The sequence below is a fragment of the Muntiacus reevesi genome, chromosome X, assembly GCF_963930625.1.
Source record: "Muntiacus reevesi chromosome X, mMunRee1.1, whole genome shotgun sequence".
Lineage (NCBI taxonomy): Eukaryota > Metazoa > Chordata > Mammalia > Artiodactyla > Cervidae > Muntiacus > Muntiacus reevesi.
In genome coordinates this window covers 50,066,112-50,080,786 of record NC_089271.1, presented here as the reverse complement: position 1 = coordinate 50,080,786, position 14,675 = coordinate 50,066,112, and the positions used below count along the sequence as shown (strand labels likewise).

Below are 14,675 nucleotides of genomic sequence, written 5' to 3'. Positions count from 1 at the left end.
AAGACTCTTGAGAGCCCTTTGGACTGCAAGGAGATCCAACCAGTCCATCCTAATATTGGAAGGACTGATGTTGAAGCTGAAACTCCAGTAGTTTGGCCACCTGATGTGAAGAGCTGACTCATCTGAAAAGACCCTGATGCTGGGAAAGATTGAGGGCAGGAGGGGAAAGGGACGACAGAAGATGAGATGGTTGGATGGCATCACCGACTCAATAGACGTGGGTTTGGGTGGACTCTGGGAGTTGGTGATGGACAGGGAGGCCTGGCATGCTGCAGTTCATGGGGTTGCAAAGAATCGGATACACCTGAGCAACTGAACTGAACTGATGGGTTACAAAGGTGTGCTCATTTAAGTAATTGTCACCCTTTAAGAATCTTTGAGAATCCTCAGAAATAAATGGATAAGGTAACAGTAGATTATAGGTTTTATAATATGTCAATTGGTGGCACTGGTGGCTCAGATAATAAAGAATCCGCCTGCAATGCGGGAGACCCGGGTTTGATTCCTGGGTTGGAATGATCCCCTGGAGAAGGGAATGGCAACCTACTCCATTATTCTTGCCTGGAAAATTCCATGGACAGAGTACCCTGGTAGGTTATAGTCCATGGGGTCAATACTTAAAGTTTTACCTTTTAAAAACTTAGTTGCACAAGGTGAGTGCTCCTTTGGATTGTTAACTGACTTTTTATTTTTATAGAATGCTAAAATGGACATCCTTGTAAATAGCTTTGTACATGTATGCACTCCTTAAAACAAATGCTGGAAATGGAATTGCTCCAGTGGGTATGCACATTTTATAATTGGATAGCTATTGCCAACTTGCCCTCTAAAAGAAATTATACAAGTTTAGATTCGTTGGACCAGAATATGAGAGTTATTTTCCCCCATACCCTTGCCAAAACTGTGCATTTTCATTCATGTTTTCTTTGCTAGTCTGTTATGTGTAAAGTGGTATGTCATTACTTTCATTATTTTTGATTTCTAGTAAAATTGAGCACCTTTTGTTTCTTAGCCATTTGTGTCCTTCCTTTTTCAAATGTGCAGCTTGTTTGTGTTGTTTGCCCATGTTTTCATTGAATTTAGTATTTCCTTGCCAGTTATGAATAGTTCTCTTTTTAAATTTTTTATTTAAAAATTTTTTATTGAGGTAACATTGACTTATAACATTATGTTTCATGTATACCACATTATATTTCTACTTCTGAATGCACACCAGCATGCTCACCACCAAAATTTATTTCCCATTTATCTTTATACACTTGGCCCCCTTTCCCCAATGTGCATTCCCCCCTGCCTCTTCTCCTTTGGTAACCACTACTCTGTCCCATATATACATGTTTGTTTTGTTTTGGTTTATTCATTTATCTTTTATTGTTTGTTTGTTTGTATTCCACCTATGAGTGGCATCATACAGTATTTGTCTATTTCACTTAGCATAATACCCTTATTACCCACTCATGTTGTCATAAATGGCAAGATTTCATCTTTATTATGACTGGGTAGCATATATATATATATATATATATATATATATATATATACACACCATCCTCTTTATCCATTCATCTGTTGTTGGGCAGTTAGGTTTTTTGCATATGTTGGCTACTGTAAATAATGCTGTAATGAACATAGGGGTATACATATCTTTTCAAATTGGTGTTTTTGTATTCTCTGGATAAATACCAAAAAGTGTAATAACTAGATCATATGGTAGTTCTTAATTTTTTGAGAAATCTCCGTACTGTTTTCCATAGCAGCACACAAAAAATGGACAGATATTTTGTGCTCATGGATTGAAAGAATTAACATTGTTAACATGTCCATATTACCTAACACAGTCTACACAGATTCAGTGAAATCCCTATCAAAACCTCAAGGAAATTTTTCACAGAAATAGAACATAAAATTTAAATGGAAGCACAAAGACCTCAAATAGCCAAAGCAATCCTTAGAAGAAAGAACAAAGCTGGAGGTATCACGCTATCTGATTTCAAACTATGTTACAAAGCTATAGTAATCACAGCAGCATGGTATTGACAGAAAAATAAGATATCTAGATCAATGGAACATAGTTGAAAGCCCCAAAATAAACCCATACATATAAGGAAGATTAATTTACAGCAAAGTAGCAAAGAATATACAATGGAGAAAGTTTAGTCTCTTCACTAAATGGTGTTATTAAAACTGGACAGCCACATACAAGAAAAAGAAAACAAAAAAGAAATTAGACTATTATCTCATACCATACACAGAAATAAACTCAAAATGGATTAAAAGCTTGAATGTAAAGCCTGAAACCATAAAATTCCTAGAAGAAAACAGAGGCAGTATGCTCATTGACACAGATCTTAGCAATATCTTTCTAGATATATTTCCTCAGGCAAGGGAAACCAAAGCAAAAATAAACAAATGGGACTACATCAACCTAAAAAGCTTTGCATAGCAAAAGAAATCATCAACAAAATGAAAAGACAACCTACTCAAGGGGAGAAGATATTTGCAAATCATATAGCCAATAAGGTGCTAATATCCAAAATATGTAAAGAATTCATACAACCCAACAACAACAAAACCCCAAACAACCAGGTTTAAAAATGGAATAACTCTTTTTATAGTGTAGATAATAACCCTTTGTCTTCCTGTTTCCAATATTTTCCTGAATTTGTTATTTGTCTTTAAACTTGTAAATTTTTTCTTGGAATATACAAATTTAAAATATTTTCTTTATTTTAATCAAATTGTTATTCATTTCATTTATAATAGCTGGTAAATGTACTATACTTTGAGAAGCTTTCCCTACCTCAAGATTATAAAATTCTTTCTCCATGTTTTTTCCTAGCACTTTTATGTTTCTAATTTTTTACTTTTGAATGCTTGTACCATATAGGTTTTTTTTTGAGGTACAAAACAAATGTAGATTTCCAACTTTAATTCTTCCCAATGACTACCTAATTGTTCCTACATAATTATGTCAAATTAAATTAAATAGTTGTCATTTTACTCATTCATTTGAAATGCCCCTTTATTAAATGCTATATCTCCTAGGTATTTTAGAGTCCATTTCTAGAATCTAATGTTCTATTGTGTAATAGTAAAGTGTGTAAGTGCTGAAGCCAGACTACCTACCTGAGTTTGTACCCAGTTCTGCTACTTATGGTTTCTGAATCTGTAAAATGGGGAAAATAGTATCCATATCTTAGAGTTGTGATCACTAGATAAGGTTCATTTAGGTACAATTATTAGAGTGGTCCCTGGCACATAGGGAGTACTGATATTTTAAAATATTTATTATTAAACTTTGCATTATCATTTAATCATTTTTCATAGTACATGATAACATCATCTGCATATATTTCTATTATCTTGTAGAATGAATCCTGTGCATGCTCAGTTACTTCAGTTGTGTCCGACTCTTTGCAACCTGATGGGCCATAGCCTGACAGGCTCCTCTGTCCATGGGTTTTTCCTGGCAAGAAGACTGGAGTGGGTTGCCCTCCTCTAGGGGATCTTCCCATCCCAGATATCGAACCCATGTCTGCTGCGTCTCCTGTGTTGCAGGTGGATTCTTTACCTGCTGAGCCCTTGGTGAAGTCCAGACTGCTAGGCAGCTTGAATAATTTGCAGATGACCTGTGGCAACTCTACTTATCCTCCTCTCTTATATTTCATCCACATTAGGCATCCTAATTCTAAGCAGTTAGGGATGGGGAGAAGAGGAAAGATTGTCTACACAGACAATCACAAATAAACATGTGTGTGCATGCACGCACACACACACACACACACACACACACACACACAAACACACACACTCATTCTCCTGGAACTAATAAATGAATTTAGCAAGGTTCAAAAATGCAAGATCAGCACACAGAAACCAATCACATTTCTATATACTACCAATAAACAATACTACTTATAATAGCTCCAAAAAATGAAATAGGTAAAGTCTAATAAAACATGTACAGGATTTATATGCTAAAACTATAAAAAGTTGATGAAAGAAATCTCCAAAGACCTAAATAACTGGAGAAATATACCATGTTTATGGACTGGATGAGTTGACTCCAAAATTTATGTGGACAGGCAAAGGAAATAGAATAACCAAAATTATGTTGAATATATTGATAAAGGTGGAGGAATCACACCATCTGATTTTAAGGCTTAACGTACAGCTCAGTAATCAAGACAGTGTGGTATTAGAGAAGTCACAGACGTGTAGAGCAATGCAACAGAATAGAGAATACAGAAATAGACCTACATAAATATGGTCAATTGATTTTTTGACAAGGTGCAAAGAACTCAATGGAGAAATGACAGTCTTTTCAACAAATGATATGTGTGATATTGGAATGATTGGATATCCATGTGTAAGAAATGAACCTTGACCAAAAACCTCATACCTTGTATAAAAATTAACTCAAAGTGGATCATAGATCTGAATGTCAATAATAAAACTATAAAATTTTTGGAGGAAAACATAGACAAACATCTGGAACTTTTATATTGCTGGCAAGCATGCAAAATAGTACAGCTACCCTGGAAAAGAATTAGGTAGTTTCATATAAAGTTAAATATACACTTAACATACATGTATGCTTCTGTGTGCTAAGTTGTTTCAGTCATGTCTGACTCTTTGCAACACCATGGACTGTAGCCTGCCAGACTCCTCTGTCCGTGGGATTTTCTAGGCAAGAATACTGGAGCAGATTGCCGGGCCCTCCTCCAGGGGATCTTCCAGACCCAGGATTGAACCTGCATCTCTTACGTCTCCTGCATTGGCAGGCAGATTCTTTACCACTTGCACCACCTGGGAAGTTAATGGTCCAATAATCCCAATCCTAGGTATTTACACTGGAGAAATAAAAATTTATGTTCACACAGATACTGTACACAAAAACTTAGAGTGTTCTGTTCATAATCACCAACATCTGGATAATAACAAATATCCTTTGTGGAATGAATGGATAAACAAACTGTGGTACATTCATCCAGTGGAATATTACTCAATGATAAAAAGGAAAGAACATGTAACAACTTGAATCAATCTGAAAGGTATTGTGCTGAGTGAAAGAAGATGATCTCAAAACATTACATACTGTATACTTTCATTTATATGACATCTTTAAAAGGATAAAAATATAGTGATGGAGAACAAATCAGTGGTTAGGAATGGGAAGAGGGTGTGACTTCAAAGCAATAGCACAAGTGAGTTTTCTGGGGCAGTGAAACTGTTCTGTATCCTATTTACAGTGATAGTTACACAAATCTATGTGTGTGTTAAAATGGAACTGTATACACAAAAATCAAATTTCCCATCTGCTAATTAAAAATAAAATACAAAAAAAGATGCTAGAATTAGAATGACACATGCTATGTCTTTTGGGTCAGTACACAACTGCAACTTTGTTTAACTGTTTTAATTTTAACAATTTCTTCTGAAAATTCTAAGCTTACTATAAAATATCCTAAGTACAGCTAGGCCTCTGTACTCAAGCTAGTTAACCCTGTCGTGTCCTGCAAGTGCATCAGTTAGAATTCTTTCAGTTGCAAGTAACAGCGAAGCCAACACAAAGTGAATCAACCAGTAAGGCCATTTGATTATCTCCCATGTATACATGTGCTCAGTCACTTAGTTGTGTCTGACTCTTTGCAACCCCATGAACGGTAGCCCGCCAGGCTTCTCTGTCTATGTATTTTCCCAGGCAAGAATACTGGAATTTCCTACTCCAGTGGATCTTCCCAACACAGAGATCGAACCCATGTCTCTCACATCTCCCACATTGACAGGCAGATTCTTTACCACTGAGCCATCTGGGAAGATCCATATATACATAGATGGAGGTATTCAAGAGTAGATGATTCAACAGCTCAGCAACATCATTAAGTACTGACTTACTTCCATCCTTTTCCACGATCCTCAGCCTATGGTCCTTCATCTCATGATGCTGAGATGGCCACAACTACTCAGTCATCATATAGTCTTATACCAACATCAAGAGGCTAACTGCCATGTATCCCTTATTATGACTAAGAGAAGCTTTCCCCATGAACCCTCTGCCTTAGCTCAATGGCCAAAAGTCATGTCTCATGCCCATGCTGAAGCCAACAATTTGGCAAGGTAAATAGAATTACCAAGATTAGTTGCCTTAGACAAGTGCCACTTGCATTATGGCCCCTGGACTGGTACTAGTCTGCAAACTGTTAGTTACCAACTAGGTTTAGAAATTGAGATTATACATTCAGGAACTTTTAAAAAATTGAAGTATAGTTGATTAACAATGTTGTGTTAGTTTCAGGTGTAGAGCAAAGTGATTCAGTTATATATATTTCAGTTATATATATTTTTATTCTTTTCCATTATAGGTAATTTTAAGATAATGAATATACTTCCCTGTGTTATACAGTAGGTCCTTGTTGGTTATTTATTTTATATAGAGCAGTGTGTATTTATTAATCCCAGACTATTGATTTATCCCTCCCACTTTCCCCCTTTGTTTTCTATGTCTGTTGTTTAAAAACTTTAATAACAAGTTGACTAAGTAGTTGTTATGTCTTTTGAATATAATAAAAATTGGGGGTTGGCATTTTGTAGGTAGGTCTTCACTTGAGAATCCCAGCTCCCAAGATGCACAGGATTACTCTAAATATTCACAAAAGTGGGGACTGTATTAGGAAGGAAAAAAGTGAAGGATGTCATTTGGGTAGGGTACCAACAATGTGGGCCATGCAAAAAAATTTATGGGAATGATGTTACTCCTAGAAACCCTGGAAAATTCCAGACAAGAACAGATTTGGGGTCCAGTGCTGCAGAGCAGTCTCTTCTTTTGGCTTCACTTTTATGTTTACCTGTGGTGCTACCAGTCTCAGGCGAGAGAGTCTTGAGCAGCCAGGTTGAGTTGTGCCTCTCCTAGGAAGCCACACCCCAAAACCTGTTTCCCAGTTGGCAACATTACCTGTGTTTTTTGTAATACCAGAAAGTCCTCCTTAGAAGGCTATAATTGGCCTACATCTGCCATTCTTACTCACAACAGCAAAAACAAAAGCAAAAGAGAAAAAATCCACTAGACATGCCAAATTAGGCACATACAGTCAGCTGGCCACGGTGACTCACTCTGTAGCCTGTGACAGGGGCTCTCAAACTTTTCTGAGCTCAATTCACAGAGTAAGAAATATATTTGACATCACAACTCAGTACACATGTACCTGCACACACATGCACAAACACATACCTGAAATCAGCGTTTCACAAAACAGTATTTACCGTGTGTAATACAACTCTTTTTAAAAAATTGTACTTTTTTTTTGTTAAAAAATTATGATCTCCATCCCACTAAATCAATGTCACTACCCACCAATGTGTTACAACCTATAGTTTAGGGGAAAAAAATGCCCTTAAGTGGGGAGATGTAATGGCTTTCAATTACAGAGGCCTTTAGAGTGGCTACCAGTGTCTCTGTGTGCAATGTTGTAGCTCCATCTGCATCTGTACCAACACTTGAGCCCTAACACCAAGACAGTGTTTCTACAGCCTCATCTTTCTACTCATAAGCTTCACTGACCTCAGAGCTCTGGCTTCCTAAATCACCTGCCTTAGCAGTAAGAAGGCCAGAGGCTCTCCAGGCTGTTCTTGGAGCCTGAGTTGCCCTAGCAACATTTGACTGTAATTGACTCCCGCTGTTACCTGCCTAGCCTGCTTCTCCACACTGCAGGCTATGGTCCCCTTTTCTTCTGCCTTTCGTAACAATCCTTCCATCCTTGTTACATAGACAGATGTCTGCTTATCCTTCCCCCTCCTGATACATGGTCAGATTCTTGGCACACACCTCCTTGGTAACCTCCACATTGCCAAATACTTGCTCTGATATGATTAAACACTTTTGGATATAGATGATTTGCATGTCTTTTCAAATCACAAACAATATCTTAATGCTGGGCAGTTTAAATCAGAGATCACAAGCTCAAATGTAGGCAAGGGCTAGGTAGGTCACACAAAAGTCTACATGGACACTGTGCTTCTTCCTAAGAGGAGCAATGCCTTTTCTGTCCAACTGATTTTGCCATACAGAAATGCACATCCATATGGCCAGAATTTCCTGACTTTTCCAGAGAAGCCATAAAATCTGAGTTTTTACATTTCTACCAATTTTTATATACTGACAAGTAATTTAAAAATATTTTTAAAAATTCTTATGAGCCAAATCAAACACATCTGTAGACTGGATCTGTTCAGCAGGCTACCAGTTTGCAAGCTCTGTTCTAAGCTCTCCTCTATCCTCTATCTTGCATTTGGACTTGAAGTCTTCTGCCATCTAGGGCAAAAGAAGAAAAACCACCACCAATAACTGGGCTTAAATTGACTTTAAACCTCTTTCTCCCAGATGGCCACAGTAATCAGGCAAGACTCTTAAGAGGTGTTCATGGAGTGAAAGCAGTAGGTTCCACTGTTTTTACTGGGCACTAGAGCACCCATTTCTACATATCACTGTGTTCTTATTTGTTCCAGTCATGTAGTGAGGATGTAAGGCTGGCCACTGGAGAAAGCTTGATCTCTTAGGGAGGGAGCCCTTCTCTTGGTGCCTTTGCTTTGACCACACTTATTAATTACATAGTATTTCCCTTCCAAGTATTCCCATCTGTACCTGAAATAGAAGTTTTTGTCCTTTCAGAAGTATTGGGAAGAGAACTTAGCACCTACTGTCCTACTCCTGCCTTTACCCACCTCCTTCCCACAGTGACTGATGGATGAGATTCCAAAATGTCTTTGCAGGCTTATTGCCCAGCCCCTGTAGAGCATTCTGCTCTCTATTTTTCAAAGATGCCTTGTTCATATCACGCTTGTGTCCTCCTCTCTCCCCCTCCATATGGTCAGCCCCACTTGGGTGAGCTCAGCAGGGTGAAGGTCTGCTGTACAAACCCACCTATTTCCTTGGTAAGTTGTAGTCTAGGCTTGGGATGAAAAAGTTGAAAACCTGATTCAGACTGCAGGCCACAGACCCATTCTCCAAGCCAGTCTTGTCAACAGTAACTTTCAATATTCATATATATATATATTTTTTCATATATATATATATATATATATATATATATATATCCATTAGTTTGAAATTCAAAGGGAGATAATGATGTGATTATAGGGCCTTTAGAGAGATCCCATGGGTCAAAAAACTCTGGAAATGGTTACAATGGCATTTGAGATCTAGAGTAACATTTGAGGGAGGCAGTTCTCCTTGTGGGAGTATGGTGGCTGGCATGCATAGGTGTTGCAACTGCTTTTTTTCCCATAAGAGTAGGCACCTTAGAAAGCACTGGCCATGCATATCATTGACTATGGGAACTTGCAGAAGTTTATATTATGATTGGCATCTGCAGGCGTACAACTGCTTCTAATAGATGGCAACTTTAGAAAGCATAGGCCTCATAGGTTTTTGACTTTACGACTGTGGCTGGTGTCTAAAAGCAGGTGGGCCCAAGTGGGTCCTAGTAAGAACAGACTGTGCATGCTTTTGTGGTGGAAACAGGGATTAGGGTTTCAGGAAAAGAATATTTTGGTACTTGTTAAGGTTTACCTCAAAACAGCTTCAAAGCAGCATCAGAGGACTGAAAAGTTTTTACTCCCTTTTTCTTAATTCTTAGCCAGGATCATAGACTGGGGTTTTTAACTACAAAAGTAACTTAAGCTCCAGGTGAGTACTAAGAAGTCAGATTATATCTGTACATTCAGTAGGAGGAATTCGATCAGCACTGTTATCTTGATTTGAATTACATCCTATCCCAGAGGCAAGGGAAAACTCTGGAGGAGCTGCCTTTTTTAATTTTTGCGGCACATCCACAGACTCCTAGACCACCACACATACACCATCTCCACATGATCTCAGGCTGGCTCTGGATTAACTAATAACATAAACCACAACCATGACTTTGGATTTCAAAGACCCAGACTATGGGCTTAACCTAGGAAAGCTGATGATTTTTATCAAGGTACAGCTAGAGAAATGAGAGTCCTTACCATATATAGGCTACAGCATCTTCTTGTATTGAGGTGGAGAAACATGTCTTAAAATTATTAAAATTCCAAACACTAAGCAAAAATACTTTAAAGACCGCCTTCTCAAAGAATATGGTTTGCTCACAAAATCAAGGTGCTGGGTTTCTTTCAGAATAATGTTTCACACTAATATATTTGTGAGTGATATGACATGATGTTTGAGATTAGTTTAATATTCCAGGCCACATTCTATAGTGGCTCAGACAGTAAAGAATCCACTTGCAATGCAGGAGACCTGGGTTTGATCCTTGGGTTAAGAAGAGCCCCTGGAGAAGGGAATGGCTACCCACTCCAGTATTCTTGCCTGGAGAACCCCATGGACAGAGGAGCCTGGCAGGCTAAAGTCCATGGGGTCACAAAGAATCAGACATGACTGAACAACTAACATTTTCACACGTTTTACACATGTATGAACCCCATTGTAACCAAAATCAAAGACCTATTAATACAATTGATACACAAAAACCAAAAAGAAAGAAGCAAAAACATACTACTAAATAAAGTCATCAAACCATATGTAGAAACAAAATGAAGAAGAAATGAACAGAGAATAATGACCAGAACCACTGTGAAACAGAACAAAAATGAAAATAAGTACATAATTATCAATAATTACTTTAAATGTCAACAGAATAAATGCTCTGATCAAAAAACTTAGGGTGGTTGATTGGACAAAAACAACACCCTTCAATATCCTGCCCACAAGAGATTCACTTCAGGGCTATTAGACACAGACTGAAGGAGGCAAGGATATGTCATTTGTTGGATCATAGAGAAAGCAAGGGAATACCAGAAAAGCATCTGCTTCATTGACTGTGCTAAACCTCTGACTATGTGGATCACAACAAATTGTGGAAATTTTTTAAATAAAGAGATGGGAATACCAGACCATCTTACCTGTTTCCGGAGAAACCTGTATGCAGGTCAAGAAGCAACAGTAAGAACCAGACATGGAACAACAGACTGGTTCAAAATTGGGAAAGAACTACAACAAGGCTATATACTGTCACCTTACTTATTTAATTTATATGCAGTGTACATCGTGTGAAATGCCAGGTTGGATGTATCACAAACTGGAATCAAAATTGCTGGAAGAAATATCAACAACCTCACATATGCAGATGATACCACCCTAATGGCAGAAAGTGAAGAGGAACTAAAGAACCTCTTGATGAGGGTGAAAGAGGAGTGTGAAAAAGCTGACTTGAAACTCAATATTTAAAAAAACTAAAATCACAGCATCAGGTCCCATCACTTCATGGAAAATAGAAGGGGAAAAAGTGGATGTAGTGACAGATTTGATTTTCCTGGGCTCCAAAATCAATGCAGACAGTGACTGCAGCCATGAAATTAAAAGATGCTTGCTCCTTGGAGGCAACTCTTGTGGATGCAGCTAGCACGAGGCTGTGGAGTGCTGAGCCAAGTGTCATGCCCTGGGCTGCCCAGACTAGTGAATAATACAGTCAAGATGGCTGAAGGTGATCCCGAGAAACCAAAGGGCAAGATGTCTGCTTTTGCCTTCTTTGTGCCGACATGCAGAGAGGAACATAAGAAAAACCCCGAGGTCCCTGTCAATTTTGCTGAATTTTCCAAGAAATGCTCTGAGAGTTGGAAGACCATGTCTGGGAAAGAGAAGTCTACATTTGATGAAATGGCAAAGGCGGATAAAGTGCACTATAATCAGGAAATGAAGGATTATGGATCAGCTAAGGGAGGCAAGAAGAAGGACCCTAATGCCCCCAAGAGAACACTGTCTGGATTTTTCCTATTCTGCTCTGAATTCTGCCCCAAGATCAAGTCTACAAACCCTGGCATCTCTACTGGAGATGTGGCAAAGAAGCTGGGTGAGATGTGGAATAACTTAAGTGACAGTGAGAAGCAGCTATACATCAACAAGGCCGCAAAGCTAAAAGAGAAGTATGAGAAGGATGTTGCAGACTATAAGGGTCCTGCTAAAGGAAGAGGATGAGGAGGAAGAGGAGGAGGAGGATGAATTAAAAAAAAAAAAACTGTTGATCTGTCTCCTTGTGAAAACCTTAGAGTAGCAAGCACCATGATTGACACACCTCTCACCCAAGACATGTCTGTTGCCCTCATTAGGTTTAATTACCCAACTGGATCATGATCATATCGTAGTCTCTCAAAGTGCTCTAGCAATTAGCAGTGGTTTACATGAAGTGGCCATGGGTGTCTGGAGCACCTGAAAACTGTATCAAAGTTATACATATTTCCTAACATTTCTAAAATGAAAAGGCTCTCATTTTCTCCTCACTCTGTGCACTTTGCTGTTGGTGTGACAAGGCATTTAGGATGCATGAGACAAGTGCTCGGGGCTGGTGCACTGGGAAGATCCAGAGGGATGGGATGGGGAGGGAGATGGGAAGGGGGTTCAGGATGGGGAACACATGTAAATCCATGGCTGATTCATGTCAATGTATGGCAAAACCCACTCCAATACTGAAAAGTAACTAGCCTACAACTAATAAAAGTATTTATGGCTTTTTTTTAAAATTTGTAAGGTGGTGTGTTAACTCTATGGTCATTGGCTAGAATTCCTGGGTTCTCAAGTGATTACATATCTATAGTTTGTAAAAAAAAAAAAAAAAAAAAAAGACAAAGCAACTGAGATACACTCTTGATGCTCCTTGCTTGGTGTGGAGGCTGTGGGGGTGATGCCTTCTGGAGGGGCCATAGCTCAGGGCATGCATTGTGAGGCTGGACCTGTGAACACTGGAGTGGGCCTCTAAGAAGATATACTATTTAAGGTGGAAAAAGAAGGATTTTCTTAGGAAAATGTGATCTTGAGAACAAACTACACAGAGAACAAACTACTTCTAAGGGAAGTAGAAGATACACTTAAGAATCTAAAACTTCTTAAAGATGTAACTAGAAAAACAAGGATATTTTAATTGTTACTAAGTCACAGAGGTTGTTTGGGTCCCAAAGAAACCAAGAAGAGATAGGGAGAGAAGAAAAAAAATGCTTTGGAATTACTCTAACCACAAGAGTCCATATCTAGAATGCTATGAGCAGTTATTCCCATAGAAAACTGTTCTCCAAAAGCTGACCCTAGACAGTCTATATTTAGAGCAACTGGGGGAAAACCCACATAATATAGGCAAAATGTGCCCTCCCCAAAGATGTTCACACTCTAATTCCTAGAACCTGTGAATATATTACACGGCAAAAGGGACTTTGCAGATGTAAATAAGGGTACAGATTTTAAGATGGGAAGATTATTCAGGTTTTTCTGGGTGGTCCAATTTAATAACAGGAGCCCTTTAAAAGCAGCAAACCTATCCTGGCTGTCAGCAAGAGAGATACAGCAGAAGTCAGAGGGATTCCAAGGGTAAGATGTAGGGGTCCATGTGCAAGAACTGGAAAGAGCCCTTTAGGAGCTAAGGGCTACCTTAGCCTGTCAGATGAGAGCTGACAAGGAATCACAGTCCTCAAGTCTACCAGAGTACAGAACTAGATTTTTAAAACAACCTGAATGAGCTTGGAAACAGATTCCAGAGCCTCTGATAAGAGCCCAGCTGGCCAATACCTTGATTACACCCTTGTGAAACTCAGAGCAGAGAAACCAGTTGAGCCAATCCAGACTGCTGACCTACAGAACAGTGAGATAACAAATTTGTATCACTAAATCTTGAAATCTGTGATAATTTGTTACAACAGCAATAGAAAAATATTATATGCCATAATATTAAGTGGATATAAAACAGTTAAACAGATTTATGAAAGGGAGACAAGAATATCATAAAGTACTTCAAGCATTTTATTTATTTTTTGGAAGCAATATAAAATATTTATTCAAATTTTATACATTTATAGAGATCTTTACTTCAAGCATTTTAGATGAGTTTCAAGGCAACGAAGTTATGTGTGAACATGTTCTCCTGGGCAGAAGTTTAGAACATGCATGGACTTAGGACACCAAGAGAAAGAAGCAGGGAAGATGAGACACATAACAAGAGAATGGGGCCAGACAGTAATAGATTGAGTTAAGCCTAGCGTAGACATTGATTTTAGTGGTGGAATTATGCAATTCTGGGAAGTGAAAGTAGATAAGAATCATTGAACTGTGGATTATTGATCTGCTTTTTCAGATCCAGAATTTCTTTTTTCCCCCTGCCTAGTTTTACTGAGGCATAATTGACATAACACTTTTATCACACCTTAGGAAATGAACAATAATATTCTTACAATAAAATTCTGATATCTTCTAATAATATCATCCAAGCCATATTAAGATTTCCCTAGTTGTCCCCCAAATGTCTTTTTTTCATTTTTAAAACCAGGAGCCAGTCAATTTCCTGTAATGTATTTTGTGGTCTCTTTAGTTTGTTTGAATTTGAAACATTTGTTCCACATTTTTAAAAATAGTTTTGAAGTTAAAGAAAATGGACAGCAAGCTTGAAAACTGACAACAAAACAAGGAGCTCCCCAGGGATCAGCAACAGAGGGAGCCCAGTCTAATCACAATCGCATGAGTCTTTAAGCAAATGAAAATGAAAACACAGCAACCCAAAAACTATAGGATTCAGGAAAAGCAGTGCTAAGAGGAAGGTTCATAGTAATACAAGCTTACCTCAAGAAACAAGAGAAACATCAAATAAATAACCTAA

At 38.2% G+C, this 14,675-nt stretch overlaps 1 pseudogene; it reads left to right on the top strand.

Moving 5' to 3' along the window:
- Positions 1 to 11,515: 11,515 nt before the first annotated feature.
- Positions 11,516 to 12,016, top strand: LOC136154058 (high mobility group protein B3 pseudogene; annotated as a pseudogene).
- Positions 12,017 to 14,675: the final 2,659 nt, after the last annotated feature.